Source organism: Balaenoptera acutorostrata, chromosome 7, assembly GCF_949987535.1.
Source record: "Balaenoptera acutorostrata chromosome 7, mBalAcu1.1, whole genome shotgun sequence".
NCBI classification, from domain to species: Eukaryota; Metazoa; Chordata; class Mammalia; order Artiodactyla; family Balaenopteridae; genus Balaenoptera; species Balaenoptera acutorostrata.
The window spans coordinates 34,965,696-34,991,294 of NC_080070.1; the positions used below are offsets into that span (position 1 = coordinate 34,965,696).

Below are 25,599 nucleotides of genomic sequence, written 5' to 3' on the forward strand. Positions count from 1 at the left end.
TAGTGGGGTACAATGGTGATTAAACTGAAAAAGCTTTTGCCCTCTTTGAACTTACGGTATGAAACAAGGAAAAGATATTTTTCACGTAAATAACTATAAGCCTATTTCTTTTCTTTTTTATAGTCGTGTTGGATTAAGGATCTGGCCAACTTTGTAGCATCACATGGTGCCAATTTTTAGGCAGCACTGCAACAACACTGGGGCTCTTTGGATCCGGGGTGCTAGTTTGCTCAGGTTTTGCCCACGCAATTCCTTACCTTACTGGAAAAATTGAATTTGGTCTCCCTTTCACTGAAGTAGACAGTGCTGCTCAGTGTAAACAAATTTGGAAAAGAGAAACTTCTTCATGGGTGCTGCTTGTCCCAATCAAGTATTTTAGATCTTACACAGGCAGGTTCCAGGTAGAACTACAGATCATGCCTCAGAGCCTGAGACTGGGAAGCTGTCAGTTGCCTGGAATCAGCAGGTGTAGGCAGTCAAAATACTGAAGAAGAGGATAACATTCAGCATCTGGCTCTTTACCAGGAACCAGTGATTCATTTTATTACCTAACATTTAGACCCTTAAATATGCTTCCCAAGTAGTTGCTCAAAAAAACCGAGAAAACTAACACTAAAGGATTTGAAGGACATTTTGCTGATACAGTAGCCAGAGGAAAATAAGCTTACGTTCTAATAAGATTTTATAACAAAGTAAGTGTAGGTCAGTTTATCTATTCTTGGTAACTATAACACTGTGAAAGGAAAAAATATTCTAAATAATTTAAATTTTATGTTCAGAGCATGTAATAAATCTCTTGTTTTGAATATAAAGAACTACACGATTAGTACTAATTAAAAGCAAATGCCTATTCGCATTAAATAGATGTTGTACAAATACCTTAAAATATCAGTTAGAAGACAGTAACATTATCATACTGCATGATATCCGATAAGACTTGTTCTGACCATGATGGAGAATATGCGTAGAAGGACTTTAGAATACTTAATGAATCCTACTCCTGTCTTCTTGGGGGCAAGTCACTTCTTTGTTTAATGTTCAGAGGCCCAAGTTTACAACTTCTGAGTAAAATTTAACATCGTTCACATTGGAAGACTTAGATTCTAATTCTGCCATAAATTTAAATGATATACTTTTAGAGATTGTAGATTACCTTTTTATTTTTGAGAAAATAACTAAGCATTATTTGGCAGCTGAGGGTCCCGAAATTGGATACTAGTGGTTTTGTAGTTCACATTCACAGGAAGGCCACCTTTAGCTCCCAGAAGAGTTTTCTTTCATAGTGTCACGATTCCCACCCATATATTCTACTTCATTAATCAAAGAATTCAGTAATGTTTAGTTCATTTTGAGCCCCGCGTAGACTGAATATGCATAAGAAGTTGACCTTGGATTTGTCAGGGTATAAATGAACCCATTGGTGACCTCTCATGACATTTTTTAGGTAAAGCATCTCAAATAGTCATACTCTGTTAAATACTAAAACATGCATTTTCATATGGGTTTCCTTTCCTTTTTGTTCTTAACTATTATTTGCAGGTAAAACTTTATACTGTTTTTGATACTTTTTCTTTGAAAAATAAGAAATGGTTTATTTTTAACACATTTTGATAAATGTAAATAGAAATCTCAAATTTAATCATAGTTTGTTCAGCAAGATTTGCTAGGTGAGAGCCCCTTATTTTTACTTAAACCCTTACATATTGATAATATGACAGTTTTAACAGTTCATGTTTTAGCCCACCATCTTCCCGTAGGAATTTGATGAAGGATTTTTAAATGACTATTTCCATTCATAAGCTTATTCCCCTTTGTATAACCTTCACTTATAGTGCATATAGTTTTCAAAAACTTTGGTCCTCTGTTTGTAGAGTGTGAGATATCTATTATTAATGAAATATTGGTGGATTTTTTTTTCTGAATTGTCTTGAGAGAATAATGTTCTCTTACTCAGAAGAAAGTCCTTCAGAATGAGGTATTCTAACAAAAAAATCATTATATCCACATATGTTCATAAGATACACTATTAAATTTAGTAGTCCCATCACATGTAAGCTTCAGATATTGTTGCTTTAATGCATTCCCTCACTACTTTGATAAAAGCCTTAAGATGTTGCCACTAGTTCTTTGATGATTTCCTCTGATGTTACAGTACCTTTCTTTTTTTTCTCCAAAAAATCTGTTTTGCATAAACATGAGAAGTCAAGGCAGTTTGAGTTAACCAGTAAAAAGATTCAAGTTTTTTCAACAAAAGTACATATATTTGTGATCACATATTATAGCCCTCTCTCTCAATGTAAGGGAAGTTTATTTTCTATTTCTGGAAAATTTGAGCCTTTAGGTTTAAGAGAAGCCCAAATATGTTATTCAAATTTATAATTTTGAGCTTTATTCAGCTACTTCCATGTTGAATTAATGAGATTTATTAATGGAATTTAGAAGGAGAAGAGGCATATTGACCTAGATATTGACTTATTCATTTTTCCCCATCATCCCTGCCTGACTCCTGAATGAGTCCTGCATTCTGTTGGATTCAGGCATGGATAATTTTCTTTTTAATGTTTAGTTCTAGCTTCCAAATCTGTTTGTGGCAATTTCTTTTAATAAAAAGCCATTCTGGATTACTTATTACATCCATAATTAGGTTTAATATTCCTATAAGGATGAAATATTAACAAATTAATAACAAACTTAAGTTTTTCCATTTTAACTACAAAGTTCTGGTTTCAACTAGACTATAGTTAATAATATGGTGTTACATACTTGAAATTTGCTGAGAGTAGAAAAGTGTTCTCAGCATTTAAAAAAAGAGTTAACTAAGTGAGGTGATAGATATGTTAATTATTTTGATCATGGTGATCATTCCACAATGTATATGTATATCATACTTCTTTTAAAGCCAAGCATGTTCTTCTGTGACTCTATTCTAGAAAAGAATGCCATTCTACCAACTGTCAGTGGCACCTGTGGGTTTGCATTCATCTCATTGTGCTAAAATGTCATTTTTCACTTTGCTACCTATATTCTGTGACCTGATAGTATAGACATCTAAAATCTAACTATTGCATCTGATACTTTTACCTGTATTTCCTTTTCTTTAAAATGAAGCTTACTAGGCACCACTTTCACTATTGTTTTTCCCATGTCACACTTGTTGTTTTTCTCTAATAACTGATCTGTAGCTTTATATCAGCTTGCCAGCAGAAGGTGAACAGTTGTAGGTCTATATATGGTGTGAGAGATGCATCTTTTGCCCCTTGTTTCAGGAACTGGCTGATTGTGAACCTCTGCCATATTATTTTTGTTCATGTGCGTGTGTGTGTGTGTTCTTTGTTTCAGAGCTGTCATCCAACACAGGGAGCATAGAACCTCTGAAATCCCTGGGTTTTTCAAAACTCAGCTCTGCCTGCTTTGAGTTGAAACCAGAAAATGAAGTATAGTTTTCTACATGATTAGCAAGATCCATACACATGAGAAAAGAATCACTTCTGAGCACACTATTACTTGTTATAGATTTTCAGATATATCAGCATGGCCACTACCACTTACGAGCTCTCTTTTTCTCTTATTTAACATAGGAAGTTTTCAGCTGGTTGAATTTTCCAATATTCTAACTTTATAATTTCTGAAGTATGTTACCTTTTAAAAAACTTTTAAATCACTGCATTTCATATTCAAGTGAAAGCACCTAGCACAGCTCCTGGCACATGACACACATGCCCCAAGTTACTTGAATCTAGAACTGATATCTGAATAGAGTTGTGCTTATATTTTGTAATACTTGGCTGACCTTCTCTAGCAGTTTAGTTGGATATGTATACATATATTTTTTTTTCTACTTTTCCCTCATTAGTTGATAGCAAAATGAAAGGAAGCATTACCATATGGGAAATGCAATAAATACAAATGTTATATTGAAAGATAAGGCAATTCACATAGCTTACACCCAGTGTAATTAGTATGTTTACATGCTAGTCTAGATACACCCAGTTATTTATGTTTCAAGAAGTATTTCAGTATATTTGACAGATCCTTCTCATTTCAGTGTCACAACAGGAGATAGATACTCAAGTTACGATACTCAAGTTACATTAACTAAGTATCCTGGGAAATTAAGTCTTAACATTCCCTTGAGGGAAACCTCTACCTAAAAAGAATGTGTTCCATTTTAAATTTCCTAAGCCATGGCAGTGTATTTAATTTATCCTAACATTTGAACTCTGACAAAATGAAAGTGAATAATCCAATGTTAATTCTTTAATATCTGGCATAAGAATCACAATTCCTACAAATGCAAGAACCATGCATGGATTCTGGCGAATCTGGGTTAACCCATATCAGATAAGTCCCAAATGGCAAAGGTGGGGATGGGAATGTGATTTAGAAAGTGTAGGATGGTTTTCATTGGCCATGATGTTAGTGGGTCTGTGTCATGAATATGTGGCTGCACGTTTGTGCTTGCCAGGTTTGACGTCATTAACCCAGGAACTCAAAGCTGACCATCACGACACTGTGCAATTTAAGCATTACAATAGATTCCTAATATGGGGAAAGAAAATAAATAGAAATGGAGTACTTAAGATGCAATGGTAAAACAAAAATAATATTAGAATATCAGATCTTTCTATTTGTAATTTCTATTTTATGTGCCTTGTAAAAATTGAAATGAAAAGATATTTCCAAAGCTGATTTGTGAATTTAGTTTGGCCTCTCTCTTCTGAGCCCAAATGAGGTGAAAAATCTTATTAATAGAAAATATTAATGCTCTTTCTCTCTTTCTCTCTCTGTATGTACATGTCTTCCTCAACTTACGATTGGGTTACGTCCCAATAAGCCCATTGTATGTTGAAAATATCATAAGTCAAAAATGTATTTAATACACCTAACTTACCAGACATCATAGCCTAGCCTAGCCTACCTTAAATGTGCTCAGAACACTTACATTAGCCTATAGTTAGGCAAGATCACCTAACTCAAAGCCTATTTTATAATAAAGTGTTGAATATCTCATGTTATTTATTGAATACTGCACTGAAAGTGAAAAACAGAATGGTTGCGAGTGTATCTATTGTTTATCCTTGTGATCATGTGGCTGACTGGGCTCTGCGGCTCACTAATGCTGCCAGCATGGGGAGAGAGCATCTTACCGCATATGGCTAGCCCAGGAAAAGATCCAAATTCAAAATTTGATGCATGATTTCTGCTGAATTCGTATTGCTTTTGCACCATTGTAAAGTCAAAAAATTATAAGTTGAACCGTTATAAGTTGGGGACCATCTGTATACATTTTTTTAAAAATTAGGGAATAAGAACAAATCATGTTGGCTAATTCCTAAAACATTATCAATTAAACAAAGACTATTCCTGCCAGTGCCATCATTTTCCTGGCATTTGTTGACACCTTTATTGAAGTCCTATGAGCCCCATTTTCCTTTGTTTTATTCCCACATCATCATGCACCTGCTGACCAAAGTGAATTTAAATACCACTGGCATTTCTTGTCACCAAGAGTATGAATTATCCCCAGGAGAAGATTTATACCTTGCTTTATGCTACTCTCTTTGTATAGGTCACACCTAGACTTTGTAGATTATTGCATATTACTTCCTATCTTACTTGAGGAACAAGACAATCTTACTCCCCTCTTCCCCCTGCTATTTCTTCTTATTTTACTTTGTCAGAGTGTAGTTTTATCATAGTTAAAAATGTCAACCAAAAATTATAGATTAAAACAAGAAGTATACTTTGATGATACTTTGGTGTGCATGGGCATTTTTTTAAACCTCTAAAGGAATTTTAAAAACCCTCAAAATGGAAATAGGAAACACATGTCTACACTTATTCTTTCTCTATCTCTGATCTTATTACCTTTCCAGATTCTATTCCTTTAAAAATTATTATACTTTTATAATTATTATAGTTTCCTCAGGGAAACTTCATGTTTGCTTATAGCGAACTATGAATTTGTGAAGTGTCTCATATTTTTATACTTCTTTGAAAGATGGCAATTCCCTCCTTGGGATTCCGGAAAGCATTTTTGGCATAGATCATAAGAACAAAAATAATAATACTGATAAACACACATATACTCATACAGAGAGTTTTTCTTTTATTTTAGTTTTTATCTCCCCGAATCATGGTAAACAAAATTATCATCTTCATCTCTCTGTCAATCTACTCCCTCCCTTATTCCTGTACCTACTCTCTCTTCCTATTTGTATTTATAATGAGTTTCAGAATAAAGTTCATAGCTTATTATTGCATGGACTGAATTTGTTTCTTAGGTGACAATACAGATGAACTAAACTTTACTAAAGAGTGATTCCCTTGGGAAAAGTTGATAAGTTAAAGGCTATTAGGAGAGTTTTATAGTCATTGATCCTAATGACATATTAGGAGAGTTTTATAGTCATTGATCCTAATGACAAACATCTCAGTTCTCTCAACATATGGAAGGATTATGCAGGTTAATTTCCTTTGAAGTAGACATGGTCACTGACAGCTTTGGCCAATGAATGACAAACAGAAGTGACAAGTGTCACTTCCTACAGAAGCTTTAAGCACCTGCATATGGTTCATTGTATCCTGTTTGCCTGCCTCAGTGGTGTTGAAAACATATATGGAGATGGAGCCTCCATTATCCTGGGTTCTTGAGTAACTGTGTGGAACAGAGCCTCCCTCCCCCCACCCCCCACAATCCACACTGGACTTATAGAATATAAAATAACGTTTTGTTTTTAACACTCTGTATTTTTTGAAGGTTTTTTATTACCACAGCATATCCTGTCCTCCCCTGTCTAGCAGAGAACAACTGTACAATTTTGGCAGACTGCAAAAGAATTATCATTTTCCCAATCTCTAGGGAGCTGCAGTGTCAGTCATGGGAGATGCCTTCTCATTTGGAACTTCCTAATATTACAAAGGAAGAAGCTTTATACTTTTACTTATTTTACGGATAATAAATACATCGTCTCGTCTGAGTATAGGTTAGATGGTAGCCTCCATGGAATATTTCTGATTTCTGGAATTTTATATATAATTTTCCCTTCCCAATTTTAAATATATCTTCTGTCTTTACCTTAAGGATTTATTACCTTCCAAATGCAAATGCTTTGGGGAAGGAGAATATTTTAAGTCTTATTAGGCATTTATACCTTGGCGAATAAAGTACATAATGAATTAATTAGAGAGTTTCCTAAAAATAGTTTTAGATAGTGGCAAAGTGGGGAGATGATAAGGGATCATGGCACCTGTCTGGCAAAAGGGAAAAAGACATAGAGATTGCATGTTAAAGACAAATTTTGCCTAGTTCATAATTTTTAGAAGAGCCGATTCTTTGTTTAATTCTCTGGTGTATGCCAAGATTAAACATAAGCTCTAGAGAATTCTTAAAGCCCTTGGCATCATAGAAGAATTAAATTATATTAATGCCTTAAAGGTTTCTAGAGACTTCGTGCTCTTCAAAACTGATTTGTTGGGGACAGAAAAACTTGCAAAAGTCATTTGATTCTCCATTTCTCATGGAGCAATGTTAAGTCATGCACTTCTGCTGACACTGTGGATTGATGAGTTGATGTTTGTGAAGTTCACTGAAGTAGATGAGAGCATTTTAGAACTGAAAAAGTAATACTATTGCAATTGTATATTTATACTGATTTTACACGTGTTCCACAGCTCTCATGCCTAGTACACTTCTTGTTAAGGACATAATAACTTTGATGGAGTAAAACTTAAATGCAGTTTTAAAAGATACATCGAAAGTTTGCAAATACTACACTTGCTAATGTGCTAGTGAAATAGTAGAAATCTAGATAAGTTTCAGTGTTAGTATTTTAGTGGGATGAACTCCTATATGTTTGATGGTCTGTAATTCTTAAATGATATTGGAATTTAAGATCAGATTTGATATTTAGTGTTTATCTTAAAGTGCTATTCAGGCAAAGTGTAGAGTAATCACATACAAACAGGGAACATTCACTTTCTAACTTATGCACTTCTGGTAATGAAATCAGACTTTTGAATAATCAATGTGAATTATTTGCCAAATGACTTAATGATAATATTAATCTCTCTGTAAAAGGATAATTTCTATCCCTGAGGGACATATAAACTCCAGTTCTATATACTCACATCTGTTTTTGTTTGTTTTCTATGGTAATATTGATTCTGGACTTTCTCTGCAAACTTCTTAGGAGAGTTATATCTTTTCCTTGAATTTAGCTTTTGAAAAGAGAAGTTAGATTTCTTCAGTGTTTATCAGGTTGGAAGTTTTTAAAAAATTAATGATTATCTTAAACTAGGCTACTTGTTGGTAAGAAAAAAGGCATACTTATGGGCATAATGACCCTCAACATCCCAGGTATATATGTATAAAATCAATTGCCATTAAAAGGATTCTTTGCCAATAATCTTTTATCTTTGAGACTTCTATGAAAGCAGTCTGAAGTTACAATGAATGCATTGTTTTTCTTTTTTGAAGAGCTGGTATGCAATCTTCTTGTCTCCTTTCTACTTAGTTGTAGGAATGTTTTTTGAGTCCATTTCCAAAAGTGCGTTAGCTGCCATTTGGCAAACAGAAAATTTTTTCTTCTATAATCTGTTAATATGCTTTTAACTTAAACATTATTTATCGTAGACATTATCTATTACTGATTGTTACCTTAGTGCCCCCAAATATGTTTGACTTTAGAAACCAAGCAGCCTCTACTTTTGTGGCATTTCTCATTTTAATATCCCAGTCCTGGGCTTCCCTGGTGGCGCAGTGGCTGAGAATCTGCCTGCCAATGCAGGGGACACGGGTTCGAGCCCTGGTCTGGGAAGATCCCACATGCCACGGAGCAACTGGGCCCGTGAGCCACAACTACTGAGCCTGCGCGTCTGGAGCCTGTGCCCCGCAACGGGAGGGGCCGCGATAGTGAAAAGGCCCGCGCACCGCGATGAAGAGCGGCCCCCGCACCGCGATGAAGAGTGGCCCCCACTTGCCGCAACTAGAGAAAGCCCTCACACGAAAACTAAGAGACCCAACACAGTCATAAATAAATAAATAAAATAAATAAATAAAGTATTAAAAGACTACCTTAAAAAAAAAAAAAAAAATCCCAGTCCTTCACAAAATCAGATGTAAGAAAACAATCCATTTATTCCTTACATCATTTTTGTTTGCTATTTCATATATTAATCTATTAAATTACTGTTTCTCTGCCTTTAGCTAACTTAAACCGTAGGTAATTTATCTTCCAAATTCTATTAGATTTTAATCTCCTTGAGGGTAAGGATCACAACAGCTTGTCTTTGTATCCTACTGCCTGATACATGGTAGACATTCAGTAGAAGCTGATTAATGAATAATAGATAGATAAAGTATTGGTTTTGATGGAGAAGCTACTGTGAAGAACATAAGGCTTAGTATTTAATATACATGTCTGTTGTGTGACAGGACTAATTATAAGTACTTGGAGCATATGCTGTCCATGTTCTGTCTATACTTCCATATACCACTTACCATCTCAGTGAATGACAGCTTGTCTTCCAATCGCCTGCAATGGAAGTTTTGTCAGAAGGCTGCCCTCAGCAGAACAGATTCCACTTTGCCCAGCTGCAACTTGGGCAGGATATGCTTGGGAGTTAATGTTCCCTTGGAGGCAGCCTGAAGCCAGTGACTGATGGATTTTAGGGGGTCTAAATATCCCAGGTCCTTTGCTCCCTGCCTGGAATAAATCTAACCATTTTACATAATTTCCAGTGTCATGAAACTAAGAATTACCAATACAAAGAAGAAAAAGTTATGGTCCAATCCAGCAATAAGTACATCTTTAGGTAAGAAGACAAACAATCAAAACTTTATAATACAGTGTAACGATTACCTACATATTATATGATTTAAAGCTAAGGAATAAAAGCATTTTCCCAGGTTTTTTTTTAGTCATTAAAAAGTATTTCTTTTCTTAGAGAGATTTTAATCTGTATGTGGTCAAATACATTAGACTTTCTTGATATTTTTCTCTACTTTATGAATTACAAAACAGTCACATTTTGGGGGGTGATTTTTAAAATTTTATATTTGCATCTTTAAGAGTTTGAAATTGAATTTTTGGTATAGTAGAAGTATGGGTCTCTTGTCTACTTCTCTCTTCCTCTCTTCCTCTCTCCCAACAAATTGTTAGCTATTTGCCCTTAAATTATTTATTGAGAAATATATCTATTTCCTACTGATGTGAAATACAATCTTCAACATATACTAAATTTCTAAAAATGCATGCTTGAGTTTTCTGTCTACTGTATGCCAGCAGTAAGCTGTTTTAATTAGTGTAGTTTTACAGTATGTCCAGTATCTCATTAGTCAAGTCCTTCTTCACTATTTTTTTTTCAAAATATCTTGACTATGTTTTTCATTTATTCTTCTTAGTAAATAATAATAGAAACACCAGTAGACTGTAACTAGAATTTTGATGGATATTATATTGAATTTATAAATTTATTTGGGATTAAAATATACTGACATTAATACTTATAGTAGAAAGATATGTAAAGTTCCGTTTGTTCACACACACAAGAGCATTTAATTCTTATCTTTCAAGAAAAGCCTATAGACAGGTGGTCAGACACAATCTAGACTTTGAAAAAGGGAGAGTCTTGCATCAGGACATTCTAAGCAGAAGGAAGGAAGGATGTTTATGATGAAGCTTAAAATCCAGACTTAGATTTGGTTGTGAGGACTTTTATATGCTATTCTAGAGTAATGGGAATCAGTTTAGGCAGTAGGAAGCTTCTGATGGTTACAAGTAAGGAGAATAAAATTATCAAATCTGTGATTTAGAAAAACAACGCTCTAATCACGTGGCTGTTTCCTCTGACAACCAGCCCTCATCCAGAAACCATTTTGGGGCCTATGAAGTCACCTCTTCAAATAAACTCATGTACTAGTTGAAATGGGCTTATATGATTAAAAAAAGATGCTCTACTCACCCCTATTAAGAACCGTGAACCAGGAACCAAGGATGAAGACCAAATATTTATTTCTTATTATATCACAACATCACACAGAGTAGTATACTACCCTTAAATGTTTTGGTGTACAAACAATTTTTAAAATCAAAACTATATTTTGATACAAATTACAAACATGTTTATTATATAAAATATAGAAGCTATAGGTAAACAAAACTTTTAAAATATCTTAAGTGCTCCTCTAGACCACCATTAAGATATAAGCACTGTTAACACATTGGTGCCTTTTGCTTCAGGTGTGTGTATCCACGTGTGCATTTCCAACTTTTCAAAAACCAAAATGTATGCCCTTATAATAATAGAGCTTCAAAACTTACCTTCTGAATCACACAAATGTTTTTTAAATTATAATTCTATCTGAAGTAGTTTCTAATATGAGTTAAAATCCCAAATGTTTCTCTTTCTTAACAGTATTTCTTATTAATCTTGTTTTTTTTATTTCTAAAATTAGCTTAAATCAATCACCTTTGCTCTAAATTAAGTACTTATTCCTTCCCATCACCTTAGGAGATTTAAATGTGTGATAACATCATAAGAAAATGTAAGGTGACTCAAAAATTAGTTATTGATAATGAGAGAACTTTTAAAATTTTTACTTAATAGTTTTGCAGTTCTTCAAAGACACAAAGTGCTGAGACATTTTCACATAAACGTCACTCCTTGACAAACATCAGTGTCAATTTAATTGCATGATTTTATAAAACACAAAGAGAGGAATTTGAATGTAACCTTTGCATGAAACTTTAGTAATTATGTTATATGTAATGATGTAACTGTTATAAAATAAATGCAGATTTTCACAGCACAAATTATAGTGTGGGAACAAAGTTGTATCTTTAGATTTTTACTTTCATGCAGGTAACTAATATATAAAATGAGACCTCTTTAGATGTTTCATTTATAAAGGCAGTGAGTGAGTAACCAGTACTCATGTCCCTTAAAAATATGTCACACTGGGATATGAAAAATAAAAATAATAATAAAAATTAGAAATCTTGTAAGTTGAAATATATATCTTCCAACTACATGGGAAAATAAAATATTCCTGGACAAGATGAAAATTATCCTGGAATTTGAGAGCTAAATCATATGTAAGGAAAATGTGATTATATGAAATATGGGAAATTTAATGGCCTAAAGCAAAAACTCAAAATCTGTTAACACTCTTAACAAAACTGCAATTCTTAAAAACTGAAAATCGGTGCAGGTCAGCTTTTTGAAGAAACGTTAAGTGTGAGACTTGACATGTCGCAATAAATGTGGGATCTTAGTCCATTTTGATAACAACCATTTACTGCTTGTGTTTATTCTGGGAAGAAATGTTGATTATGGGGCAATAATGGGATCAACTAGAGCTTTTACTGTGGTCACATTACTGTGGAGTACTTTTGTTGGAGTGCTGTTTCTCAAATTGGTAGCATATTTCACATAAAGAAAGGAAGTCCCCCTATGTGAAACTGCTGTGTCATTTCTTCTTCCTTAACTGAAATTCCAACCAAGGTTCAGGAAATGCCCTAATGAGCCACTTCTCTTTTCTCTTTCCTCAACTAAGTGGATTCCAACCAGCCCAAACTATTCATTATTCATGATCAGGGCGTTTACTTTGGTTGTCTCCTTTGGCATGGTGCTTATGTTATGGGAAGAGGGATTATAATTTGGTGCTGTTTGTAAAGGTGATAACACTGATAGAATCCAGTCATTGCTGGTAGGTAACTAAACGGGCAAGTTAATTTTCTGTACTTTAAACTGTGAAAGACAAGTCTAATCAATACCTATTTTACTTTGATATGTGTGGCTTGCTGATAATTATAGATTCATCTTGCATGATCACTGGATATCAGGATATTAGAGTAGTTGAGCTACGATTTGCTGTAATTTGGGTAAAATATATCTAAAACTCAATCTATTAATGTCTTATTTTAATCAAGATGTAGAAATCACTGTTTTATTTCATGATAACCAAAAGAATTTCTTCTCTTCCAGTTTAATATTCCTGGGTATTTACTAAATTGGAACATAATTTAACATTTTATTGCATCTTTTATGTTATTTTATGAGTAAATGTTAATTTCTGTTTACATTTTAGCAATATATATTTTATTGGCTTTTAAAGGTAAGAAAATATGCGTACTATTCATAGCAGAAATAACACCAGATAGTATTTTAGTATATGTTATTTTTCCAGCATTAAAAGTTATTCTGTTTTTTTTATGGAGATTTGAATCTGAAAAATTTGTGTAGGAGATGTCAAATATCCCAAAGCAATAACGTTTTATTATAATAGTTTTCAATTAGTTTATTAGTAATAGTTTTCAACTGTAATAATTAGCAGAGTTGTAGTAGGGACTGGAAGATTATATATATATTTGTTTATATATATATGTATATAAAAACACATATATTTTATATATATTTGTTTATATGAATTATAATCCCATGCTTTCAGTATCATCTTAAAATGTTTCATTGGGAATACACATTTTGAGAAGAAAATAAACCTGAGGTAATCTTTAATTCATTTTGGGTAGCTTTTTAGTAACTTATTTACTAGAAACTTCATTTAAAGTTAAGAGAATTTAAAATAACCTTCATAGTTCTTCCTTGTTCAGAGACTGTGTCAACAAAGCAAAGTGAAACAGAATATAGAGTTCATTATCAAGATTATTCAGACAATTCTGCTTCACTTCTATTTTAGATGAATCTGAGCGTAGCTTTACACTTTCAAGTAACTTTTGAATTAATACTAAATCTTTTACTTTTTTTGGTGGAAGCTACCTTAAATAGGCCAAACTTTGTAATCTCCATTTTGAGAATAAAAACTCTTCTTAGCTATAAAACAAATGGAATAGAGATAATTTTCATGTTGTCTATTTCTTTGGTTTATCATTATTTTTAAAAAAATTTCTATTTCATTACAAAGCAGTAGAATAGTTCAATGTATGAGTAATTTTATTGAACTGGAAGTCGGAGCTGATGTCAAAAATGAAACAAACTGCAAAAAGTTCCTTAAAAATCAGCTTAATTTTAATGACTGTGGCACAAGTGTTTATTATAAGTTTTAGATAGCCAAAATAATTATGAGGTATTTAAATCTGATGGAAATGTCTAGCATTAGTGACATTTTCAGAAATTGTGGTAATTACACAGTGAAAGTGGAAAATAATTTTAAAAATAGTGGTTTGAATAGTTAGAAAGGAGAAATAAGGAAAGGAGAAACTGAAAGAAATAAAATATTCTTACATGATAGTTTCAAATAAACTAGTGAAATATGATTCAAAGGAATAATGATGGATACTGATAAAGTAATAAACATACAAGTGGATGTATAATCATCAATTCTTTATTAATCAATTATAAATAAAATTCAATTTTATTTTTGTACAAATCAATGTACAAAATGAAATTCACTAGGCATACCAGATTCTTCATGGAGGAAAATTTAATTAACTCCTTATAGTAAAAAATATTGGATTAAGCAATGGAGTGATAGCAGATCCAGAGAAGCGATGTTTACAAATAGCAGATTGCAAATTTTATACTATTTGGCAAAAAAACCCAAAACAAATGTATAGTGCAAAATATAGTTCTTGCTCAGGTTTTACTGATTATATTTACTAAGATTAGGAAGAAGAGTCAGTGAGGCATAGAGCAGAGGATGTATGAGGAAAACAGTAAGAATCACAAGTGTTTTCAGAAATATAACCTATAAGGGGAGAGCTTAACAGTAGTCTTATAGAAAAATGAGTATCAATAAACTAACATACAAAAATATCCCTTATTTTCTAGAGTTGTGAATTACCAGCCTGTTCAGGAAACTGTAGGTCAGGGTATAGGTGTTTGGAGATACCCCAAAATTGGTCAGACATTATTTTGCTTGTGAGAACTTAGTTGATGATAACTTTATGATTCCATTAAATTGTAGCTATTGGAGCATGATGTCTTGGTCAATTACTCATCAGCAAAAAAGAATGGTATGGGAATGTATTACAGGTAGTTTATGTTAAACATTAGGAAAATTGGGGGAATCTGTATTATTGAAAAGTGAGATAGTAAGATAGGTTGTGGAATTTCCTCAGGTGACAGTTTTAAGAACAGATTGGTTAAGGACAGAAAACCCTAGGTTCTAATTTTGTAATTGTTCTCAGAATACAGCAGGAGGTTGAGCCTAATGATCTTAAAGCCCATTGGGTTGCTGTTTTACTTTTTATCACTTCACATTTGAAAGAACATGTGAAATTCAAAAATAGAACTAAAAAAGGCAATTGAAGGGAATGAGGCTAGGAAAGAGATTGAGGTTTAATACGAATTCCCATATCCCCTTACGTTTATTCCCAAGAGTTACCATGGAAGAGTATTTCCAAATCATTTCTTGCCTTTCCTGAAACACTTCTCGGCCTGTGTACTGGGACAGATTGTGATTCACTTTCTAGCTTCTTCCACTGGGCCAGAGAATCCTTCTATCCCTCCCTTTGTTCCTTTCTTTATTCCTTCTATTGTGAACATGTTTCCAATACAAAAGTTCATATGCACATGAACAATTAAGTTCTGAAAGATATTTAGCTTCCTTGGGTGTATTTCCATCCAGAAAAGCATTTGAGCCAGGATTATCTGTTCAATCAGGCATTTCACTGTATCCCTTTTTTTCCTCCATTGGTGAAAACTCATTCTATCAGACACCTTTCCACACCCCCCAAAAATCTAGACCAGTACCTATTTGCCTTGAAAATCTCTCTATAGACAGGTAATGCTGTCAGCTAGTGTCTGCAGGGAATTCCTCAGCAGCTAGGATGTTTACATTCTCTGCTCCCTTTGATCCTGTGCAAATTCAAATAGATTTGAACCTACTGAACTATTGACGTCCGTAACAGAAGTTTTGTCAGTAGCATTTTTACCATCAGACTCTAAGGTTTGGTAAACTTTTAGGCTTCTCTTTAATTAGGCTTAGGCTAAGAGGCATCTCTCAAATGTTTCTCTCCGTTTAGTCAATCACTTTTCCTCTTCTATAGCTTATGATTGTCCTACACATATGTAAGGCACTTTTCACATGATGGATGATTTACTCTTTCCATCAGAGCAGAGAAGTGAAAAGCATGGCACATTCAGGGGTCTTTGATTATAGCTTGGAATCATTGTGGGGAATAACATAAAGAAGAGCTGGAGAGTTAAGGTGGGGGCAGACCATAAGAGCTATGCTTTTAAGGGTTGTACAGATTTAACAAGAGTAGCTTGTTCTGATTGTGTTTTAGCAGGATATCTCTGGCCATTTGGAACACAGATTGGTGGGATGAAAGACCAGAGTCATAAGTTTTAGATTTTGTTTATAGAGTGCTCCTGTATCTGCTTTAATACAGTAAGGACAATTATGTGTCTCTGGATAATACTTTGCAAAGTGGTTGTACCTCTGGCAACAACAGAAGGCAAGTTCTTTACTAAAAATATTGTAGAACCTACTTCATAAGAAAATCAAAGGTGGTGGACTGTGTCATTTTCCACTGTAAAAATAACCACTTAAACTGAACATGGATTAGCTCCCAAACCAGTGGGCCAAGGAAATATTTGCAAGTGATTCAGTGATTTCTTTGTGGTTGCTTTGTTTAGTGCTGATAGAACACACTGTAAAATAGGAAGTCAGAAGTTCAGCATTTTTAGCTTGCTACTAACTTGCCATGTGACTTTAAATAAGTCTGTGTGTGTGTATGTGCAAGTGTTAGCTGAATATTTTATGTTGAATTAATACCTAGTGTGGAGAGTGAATGAAGGGCTGGGGCTGGGCCTGAGTGTGAAGGAAGAGGGGTCTGGTTGTGTTAAAGTCTCCTATGCTTGAAGAGTAGTTCTGAATTTGCTCCTAGGATATCAAATTTAGATTGGTCATGGGAGCTCTAAGATTGGAAATAAAGGTCACAACCCAAAGGGAGGACTTCTCTGCTTCTCCCTATGGGATCCCTGATCTCACATTTCTGACAGATTTCTAGAGCATAGAACATAACCAGGTGCTACTGTCTCATATATTCTCTCCTATGAAAATAGCCTTGGAGGACTCTGCCTTAGGACAGAGCTCTCAGAGCAAAATGAAGTAGAGGATGAAGCAACTCTTTGCATAATTTGCCTTTTCTTCATAGGTCACATCTACTTTTCCATATTTTCTAAAAATACATTGCCAGTTCATTCTCATTTCTATTTATTTCAATAGGAAACACTGGTGTACTAAGTAGTATCTAAATTCATTTAGATTCAGCCCCACTGAACACACCCAGTGAAATATGTAACACAACCTTTAACCAGTTGCTTAAGATGTATTTGTCTAAAGACAAAACAAGCAGCAACAATGACAAAATAACAAGCAAAAATATCCTATAATATGCTAGGAGAAGGAAAGAATTTATAAAATAAATGCATAAGCTGAAATATTAAGTCCTCTATTGAGGGATAAAAGAGAGACAGTGAATGTTAATTACTTCTGCTTGAGTAGCAGTCATCTTAGAAGTTTTAACCAGTATCAAAATCAGATATCGTACATGAAATAGTCTTTTCTCTTCCACAGTTGATAATAGTTAACATCCATTGGGCTCTCATCATGTACTAAAGACTTTATCACCTCATTTGAGCCTGACATGCCCTTGAGGCAAGTCCGCTATTGCCATTGTTGAGAAAAGTGAGGCTTTTGAAGGATAGGTAACTTTTCCAAGGTGACCAGTGGGTAAGTGATGGAGCAGTGACCTGGATCTAGGTCTGTAAGGGTCTTAGGCCTAAGTAAACTCTGTAGTCTTTTCTGGGGAACTTTTAAACTTAAACTGTATCTTTGTTGTTCTACTTTATTCATTTTGAACAAGATCCCATCTTTATAGCAGAGAAGGGGAAACAGTTCAAGGAAGAAGGGTTGGGGGAAATCAAAAATCACAGCTCTGCTAAAAGTGGTTCCTAGGCTTATACATGGATAACGAGGTCTTTGACTACATTAAATTTGCAAAAATGGCAGTTGCAGAGGTAACAAGGGACCAGAATAGATGGCTCTATTTCATAAAAGAAAGGGGCAAATTGAAGAGACTCATTAATGTTGAAGCAGTAGATGGATAACCAGTGACAAATATCAAGCAGATTTGCTTCAGTTTGGTCAGAGAAAGGTCATTGATTATTTTTGGTTAAACTGGTTCACAGAAGCCAGGTCTCCACTAAAAAAAGGGAATTAATTGCTTCCATTTCCCACTAATTGCCTCAACATTTCCCTTTGCTTTGTCATTGGAGATTTGGTCAGAGAGGCAAAAAGTCAAAAGTCAGAGTTTGATGGAATCTACATAAAAAGGGAATCTGAGGAGACCAAATTATGGCATTTGGTGTAATAACGATAATGATATTTAGCATTTTTCCCTGGGAGTGCTGTGGATTTTTAGAGACCTTTTCAATCTTTAATCAGACCATAGGGCACATTTAAGAGAGTTCACTGCTTTTATTTCCATCTAGAGGATAAGGCATCACAGAGATATGAACTGACCTAGGGCAGATCTCCTGAGATGTTAATCCTCTATGTTGGATTATACCCTCTATGTTGAGTTTTAGCTGGAAGGCTGGGCACTTCCCAGAGGTATCATTCATTCATACTCCTTCAGAGTCTAGACTTTTTGCACATTACTTTCTGAGATTACTACCTCTATCAATGGCAGAAAAATCACCCAAGAAATTGGCATGAAATAGTTTTGATGTCACAAGAATTGCTTAGTTTTCAGGCTATTAATTGATTCTTGAGCCATCTTCAATTAATGAGATATTCTACCTGTATTTTCTTAATTAACCAGTCTTTGAAATCCTTTATAGCTCTAAATCCTTTGGAATCTGTGAGTTTTGTCATCCAGACATTTTGTACTTTTTTGGAACCCAAAGTGGCAGTGTAGAGAGTAGGAAGAACATGGGATCTGGATATGCCAGGTCAGTGTTCAATATTCCTGGTTCCTCTGATTTACTAGTAATACCTTTGGAGGCCCAATAGACAAATGTTGCTCTTTAGGAAGTCCCAAACCTGCAATTTCAGCTACTCTTCTTTGCTGGAAGAACCAGAAATATGTTATTATTAATTAGATATTTATTACATTATAGGTTCTTAGAAACATGGTGTATTAGAATGAGCATAGGTTTTAAAACAAGGCGCTTAGGTTTCAAAACCAGCTCTGTCATAACCGGCTGTTTGATCCCAGACAGGTCATGTAATTTGATTGAAACTCATGTGTAAACTCATTTCTTCATGTGTAAACCTGGTATACCTCATTGGGTTTCATGATTATTAAATAAGAAAGTAAAGATAAAGCACCCAGCTCAATGTCCACATATACTTATTAGCCATGTACCTATTAACATCGTTATTAGAAATGATAAAGATATTAAATGGTAAAACTATTAATTGGGGCATGACTTAAAACATAAAACCCTAGTAAAAAAGAAGTCTAGTACTTTATAAAAATCCTTCCTTTGAATAAGATACTCTCATAGTTATGGTGAACTTGAGCTGGACCATCTTCTGGTCAGATGCCTCTCTACAGCAAGTCCTCCTTACCTTCCCCAACTGAAAGTGCTTTACTCACATTAAGTCATGTAGTAATCAGAACAATTCTGGAAATTAAGTAGTATTATTGCACCCAGTGAACAGGTAAGAGTGTTTACATATGGGGAGGGAAATATCTGGCCCAAAGTCATACAACTTGTCCGTGAGGAACCCAGCTTTGAAGCCAGGTGGGCTGATTCCAAACCCTATAATCCTAACTGCTCCTCTAACACTGCTTTGGAAACATCAGACTGCAGTTCAAGGTTGTCATTTGTGCAAGCTGAGAAATTAAATAGCCCTCACCCTCATTTTTAAATTAAGGGGATTCTTAAAGCTTATCTTTTGTCTGACAGAAATGGCTCTTCGCACCAAGAATCAAAAACCATTGGTAACAGTGGTATCTATGTCACCAAACACTTCCTTGGATTCTTTCTAAGTGTCAGAACACATCTCAGTCCTCTAACCAAGAAATGTTAGGAGCTGGGCATATGGTTTCTTCCTGCTCCCATGGTGCTTTTCCCTTGTCTGCCCCTGCCCTTGCCTCCCTCTGGAGCTCTCAGCAGGCCCCATGAGCCTTTTCTCCCCAGTGCTGAAGCTGAGGTCCAGCTCTGAGGGGAGCCCTAATTGTCAAACTAGTTGCTCATAACTTTTTTGACTTGTTTCTCTTAAACAATGTAACTTAATAAAACTCTTTCAAATATGTAAACAGGGCACACCTACTAACACAGGAAGAGCTAAGACCGTGTACACATGGGAAAGCTGGTTTGACTGTTTTGATTAACTTGACTGCTCAAGTCAGTCAAAAAGTAATCACCAGTTAAGCAAACCATTTTGACAGATTTTTGGCCCACTGTGACTGCTTATTTGACTGGCTTGCCTGTCAGCTTGAAGTGGTCAGATTGACTGGAGACAGTCTAACTGGAAAATTTAACTTTGGAGTACGTGTATACCAGAATCTACTTTAAATAACTTTATTTGAAATCTGTACATATTTTCCTGGGACCAGTGAGAGAAGTTTGAAAGTGACACATTGCAGCATTTGACTTTCTAGAGTGAGATAGATGTCTTGCCACCTGCTAGCGCTGGCAATATATTTATAGGCTACAAAACAATCACATTTCCCCCCATGCACATATAGAGTTCAATAAAATTGAAACTCTACCTTAACTTGGCCAGGTCCTAATGTAAGGCATTACATTCTCTTACTCTTCTGAAGGGTTTGTGATAGACGTATGACAGCGAATGACTTCTCAGATATCAAGTTACCAATTCAGTCATTAGTGACTTGGGGTAAGACAAGGTTGACCTTGCCACTAAGAGTAGTCCTTCTAAGAAGAATTTATGAGAGAAAGAAAAACAAAACAAAACCTTTGATGAGAGGCAAAAGAATCTGGTTGACATTATTATTTGAGCTGCTTTTTCAAAGCAAGCCCCTTTATATCTATCTATCTATCTGTCTGTCTGTCTGTCTGTCTGTCTGTCTGTCTATCTATCTATCTATCATCTATCTATCTATCTACCTATCTATCTATCCTTATGTTCCTTTAGGAAGTTTACTTTGAAATGAGCTCCAGCTTTGGGCAAGACATAAACAACACTATAAGGATGGAAATAATGATTTATTCTCACATTATAGTGTTGGATTTTATGGGGAGAACATAATGAGGTTATTGTCTGCTGTAAGCACATTTTTATAAGGTCTGGTTTACGCTGGTTGAACATCCTAATACATTTATGTTGAGATTTTGAAATATCCTGTTACTGTTTGAAAGACGTTCATGTGCTGCTCTTCAACACTCCTAAAATTCTAACTTTTCCCATGGAAATGTTTTGTAAATGTTCAGGACTTAGATGCTATCTCATGTACTTCTATTAAAGTTCAGTGGTAAGGCTAGATAGAAGTTAAAGCCAGAGTGTTAGTAATGACTAAAATAATGATACTTTGCTTAAAATAGCTTGCTTAATAGTCATATTTTCTCTTGTGTTAGAGTCACTTGATGTATAATTCTATTTTTAAAATTTTGTGATTAATAGAGGGAGAGGAAGCTTACTTTAACTTTGCTTTCAAAGTTTATGCTTTCTAGTCATTTTACGATTAAGTGGTTTTAGCAGTAAAGCCCTTTGACCTGAGTAAAAGAGAGAAATAAATTAAATCTCACAGTTTGAAGAATGCTATAGAGAGTCCACTGGGGTATATATTTAAATTGTATATGTTCTCTACATTATAGAATCATTGTTAATAATGTTTCAATGATCATCTTGATGCTTCAAACCTTTTACACATCTAGGACTATTTCCTTAAGCTATGCAAATGTACAAATTTACTTCCCCAGCAGCAACTCACATGGATGCCTATTGCATTGTTCCTTCCTCAGCCCTAGGTATTATCATTTAAAAATATTTGTTAATTTGAAAGGAAAACATCTTCGTTTTAATAATCAATTCTGATGAGGAACAAAGACTCAGTAGTGAGACCAGTGAGGCTTTGAACTCAGGCTTTTCTTCAGAGCTCCTCAACCTATCCTTTATCTCCACTTTCTCATGAAAGTGCAGAGAAAGGCTGCTCACCTCACGGCTTGCTGAGAGGATTATATGAGACATGGTGGGTAGCACTCCGTGCTCTGTGCCTGACACAAAGCAAACTTTCTATACTTATCAGCAATGTATGCCATTATTATCATTATGATTATTAACATACTTTTTCACTTTCAAGAGCACACCGGCATAGACATGAGCAGACTTCAATTGATTTTAACTCTGCGTGCTGCTTTATTAACATGCTTAACATGAGCCTTAATTAGCTTATCAAAAAAATGGGTCAAATAAGGGATCATAATCATAAGGGATCAAATGAAAAATGAAGTTGAATAGGTAGGTGGGGGACAACCTATCCATAGGCCATGATAAGGAAACTGAACTTTATTCTAGATGAAATGGGAAGCAACTGAAAGATTTTTAATCAGGAGAGAGGTTAATCCATTTTATGATTTTAAAAGTCCATTCTGAAGGGTGTATGAAGAATGGTTGAAGAGAGCAAAGGAGGGGGCTGGGAGATGAGTAATGAGGGATTCACAGTAAGGGATGATGGTGGCTTGTACTAGAGCTCTGGTAGTTGGAGATAGAGATGACTATTTGAGGTCCATTTGTGAGTTTGAATGGATGGGGTGGATTATATATGAGGGTAAAGGAAAATGAAGGACAAAAGGAAGACTGCACAGTTTCTGAGTTGAGAAATTGGATGAATAATTATGCCATTAACTGATTTGGAGAAGAATGAAGAGAAACAGGCTTTGGGGAGGATTATCACGAGTGGTTGGACATGCAAATTTTAAATTTTGAGATATTTGTGAGATATCTATCTATTTATCTAACATACATAAACCTCGGCCTCCCAGAGAGAAACTTTGGGATTTATGTTTTGTTAGTGTGTAACTGGTATTTATAACTGAGGGAATAAACGATATCATCCACATACATGAGAAAGAGGAGGTGTCTAGTGCTGAGTCCTGTGTCATCTCCAATTCACTTCTCAAGTTACTGCATTCCCGTTTCCATTTCATAGAGAGTTCTGGAAGAGAATTGCAAATTTGGGTATCATTAGCATATTGGTGGTATTTAAAGCCAGGGGAACAGATGAGACCCTCTTTGGGGAGAGTGTGGAGAGAGAGGAGAAGTGCCTAGTGCTGAGCCCCAAGGTCTCCTCATTTACAATTTGCAATGTCCCTCCTGTCCCTACAGGCTGACTTCTATTCTCACTATGTCCCTGAGATCATTCTCCTGAGGGTCACCAGTGACCCAGTTATTTCCCAATCTGCCAGCAATATCTCCTGCTCTTTCTATTCCCTCATCCCTGTGCTATTTGACTCTGTTAACCACGTTTTCCTTGAAATTCTATCCTACTTTGGCTTTGTTATATCATTCTGTCCTAATTTTCATTATACTTTCTTGAGATTTCTTTAGTCTTTCCTGCCCATTACATGTTGCTATTCCTCAGAGTTCTTTACCTGGATTCTGTCTTTTTACTTCTAATTCTTTGTCCTGTGTGATTTTAACTAAAACCCTGATTCAGTGACTTGTTCTAAGCTGGCCACCATATCTGTTTCTCTAAATCCACGCATCTAGCTGTTTACTAGGCATCCCCATTGGATGTTTCACAGCCACTCTGATTTCATTATGTCCAATACTGAAGTTATCATCTTTCCTTCTAATCTTTTGCCTCCACTTTTATTCTTTATTTTGATAAATGCCATCTTCTCCACCACTTCATCATATGTGAATCTTCCCCTTCACCACATGTATCAATCAATCAGAAATCCTGTATGTATTTTACAATTTTTATCCTCTATATTATGGGTAATATTTAACCTATCTTTTTTTTTTATAAATTTATTTATTTATTTATTTAGTTTTGGGTGTGTTGGTTCTTCGTTTCTGTGCGAGGGCTTTCTCTAGTTGCGGCGAGCAGGGACCGCTCTTCATCGCGGTGCGCGGGCCTCTCACTATCGCGGCCTCTCTTGTTGCGGAGCACAGGCTCCAGACGCGCAGGCTCAGTAGTTGTGGCTCACGGGCCTAGTTGCTCCGCGGCATGTGGGACCTTCCCAGACCAGGGCTCGAACCCGTGTCCCCTGCACTGGCAGGCAGATTCTGAACCACTGCGCCACCAGGGAAGCCCTAACCTATCTTTTTCGTATCAAATACTATTGCCTTAGCTTGGGCCCTCTATTCTTCTCTCCTGGAATATTACTAAAAACTCCTAATTGTTCCCTTTGTGCCCTGGTCTTTCAATAATTCCGTTTCCATATTGTTGCCTAAGGGATAGTTCTGAAATACCGATTGATCATATTACTGTCCTGCTACAAGTCTTATATGGCACAGCAGGGCTCTAAGCACAGACCTTAAAGCTGTACTTATTCCTCTTTATGAGCTGGCTTCTGCCTAGTTTTCTATTTTCATTTGTTCTCACCTACACTTTATTCAGATCATACAGAGGAAGAAAGAAGGGAAGAAAGGAAGGGAGGAAGGGGGTAAGAAAAGAAAGAACATTTTGTCTTTATAACTTCTGCTTTTGGAGCATTTTAATAACATTGAGAGCTTACTTAAAGACATTAGATTTGGGGAACTGAACTCCGTAGGATTTTCCTCAAATGACTTCAGCTATGATGAGGAAATCCCATAGCACCAGAATTTCCAGGCAGGGTGTTTCCTAGAAGCCATCATCAGGATTCTTAATGCTACAAGAATGAGGAACTCAGAATTTAAACGGAGTACCTATTAGTTTCCTATTGCTGCTGTAACAAAATTACCACAAACTTAGTGATTTAAAACAATACACATTTATTATCTTACAACTCTAGAGGATAGACATCTGAAATCATTTAAACAGAGCTAAAATCAAAGTGTCACCAGGGTTTGTTTGTTTCTGGAGGTTCTAAGGGAAAATCTGTTTCCTTGCCTTTTCTAGCTTCTAGAGGCTGCCCACATTCTTTGGCTTAATTCTCATCACTGTGTTATCTGCTTCCATAGTCATATCTCTCTCCTTTGTCTAATTCTGACACTCCTGTCTCTCTTTTATAAGGACCCTCCCTTGAGATTACATTAGACCCATCCAGATAATCCAGGATAATTTCCCCATCTCAAGATCCTTAATTTAATCACACCTACAGAGTTCCTTTTATAGCTTAAGGTCAGATATCCACATGTTCTGGGGATTAAGATGTGGACATCTTTGGTGAAGGAGGCATTATTTTACCTACCACAGAATAATTGAAAATAAATGGAAAAAGTTTAAAAAGGCTAAAACAAATATGTTCAAATATATTTTTGTTTTCAATGAAAAAGTTTTATTTTACTTAGTTTGTCTGCTCAGATTAGTGTGGAAAATAGAATCCTGTATCCTCATATATGAAGTTTCAGTAAAAATATTTTCCATATATTCCAAAGCTATAATATTAACTAGCACTCTGATTTTTCTTTATTTCTCAAAAGTAATCGACACAAAAGAAAGCTCTTACAAAGAACTTTATTATTTCAATTCTTACCAACTTTTTATATGCAGTTATTCA

At 35.1% G+C, this 25,599-nt stretch overlaps 1 protein-coding gene across 4 annotated transcripts in view; it reads left to right on the forward strand.

Annotated features, from left to right (window-relative positions):
• Window positions 1-25,599, forward strand: part of TFEC (transcription factor EC) — a 278,168-nt gene that overhangs the window by 183,848 nt on the left and 68,721 nt on the right. For 3 of the 4 annotated variants that reach the window (XR_009008780.1, XM_007195111.2, XM_007195109.3), the window contains exon 1: window positions 12,633-12,712. The exons of the other annotated variant lie outside the window; for it this stretch is intronic. The gene's annotated coding sequence lies outside the window, so the exon portion shown is untranslated. Of the gene's footprint in view, window positions 1-12,632; window positions 12,713-25,599 lie in introns of those variants that run through there. 4 annotated transcript variants of the gene reach the window in all.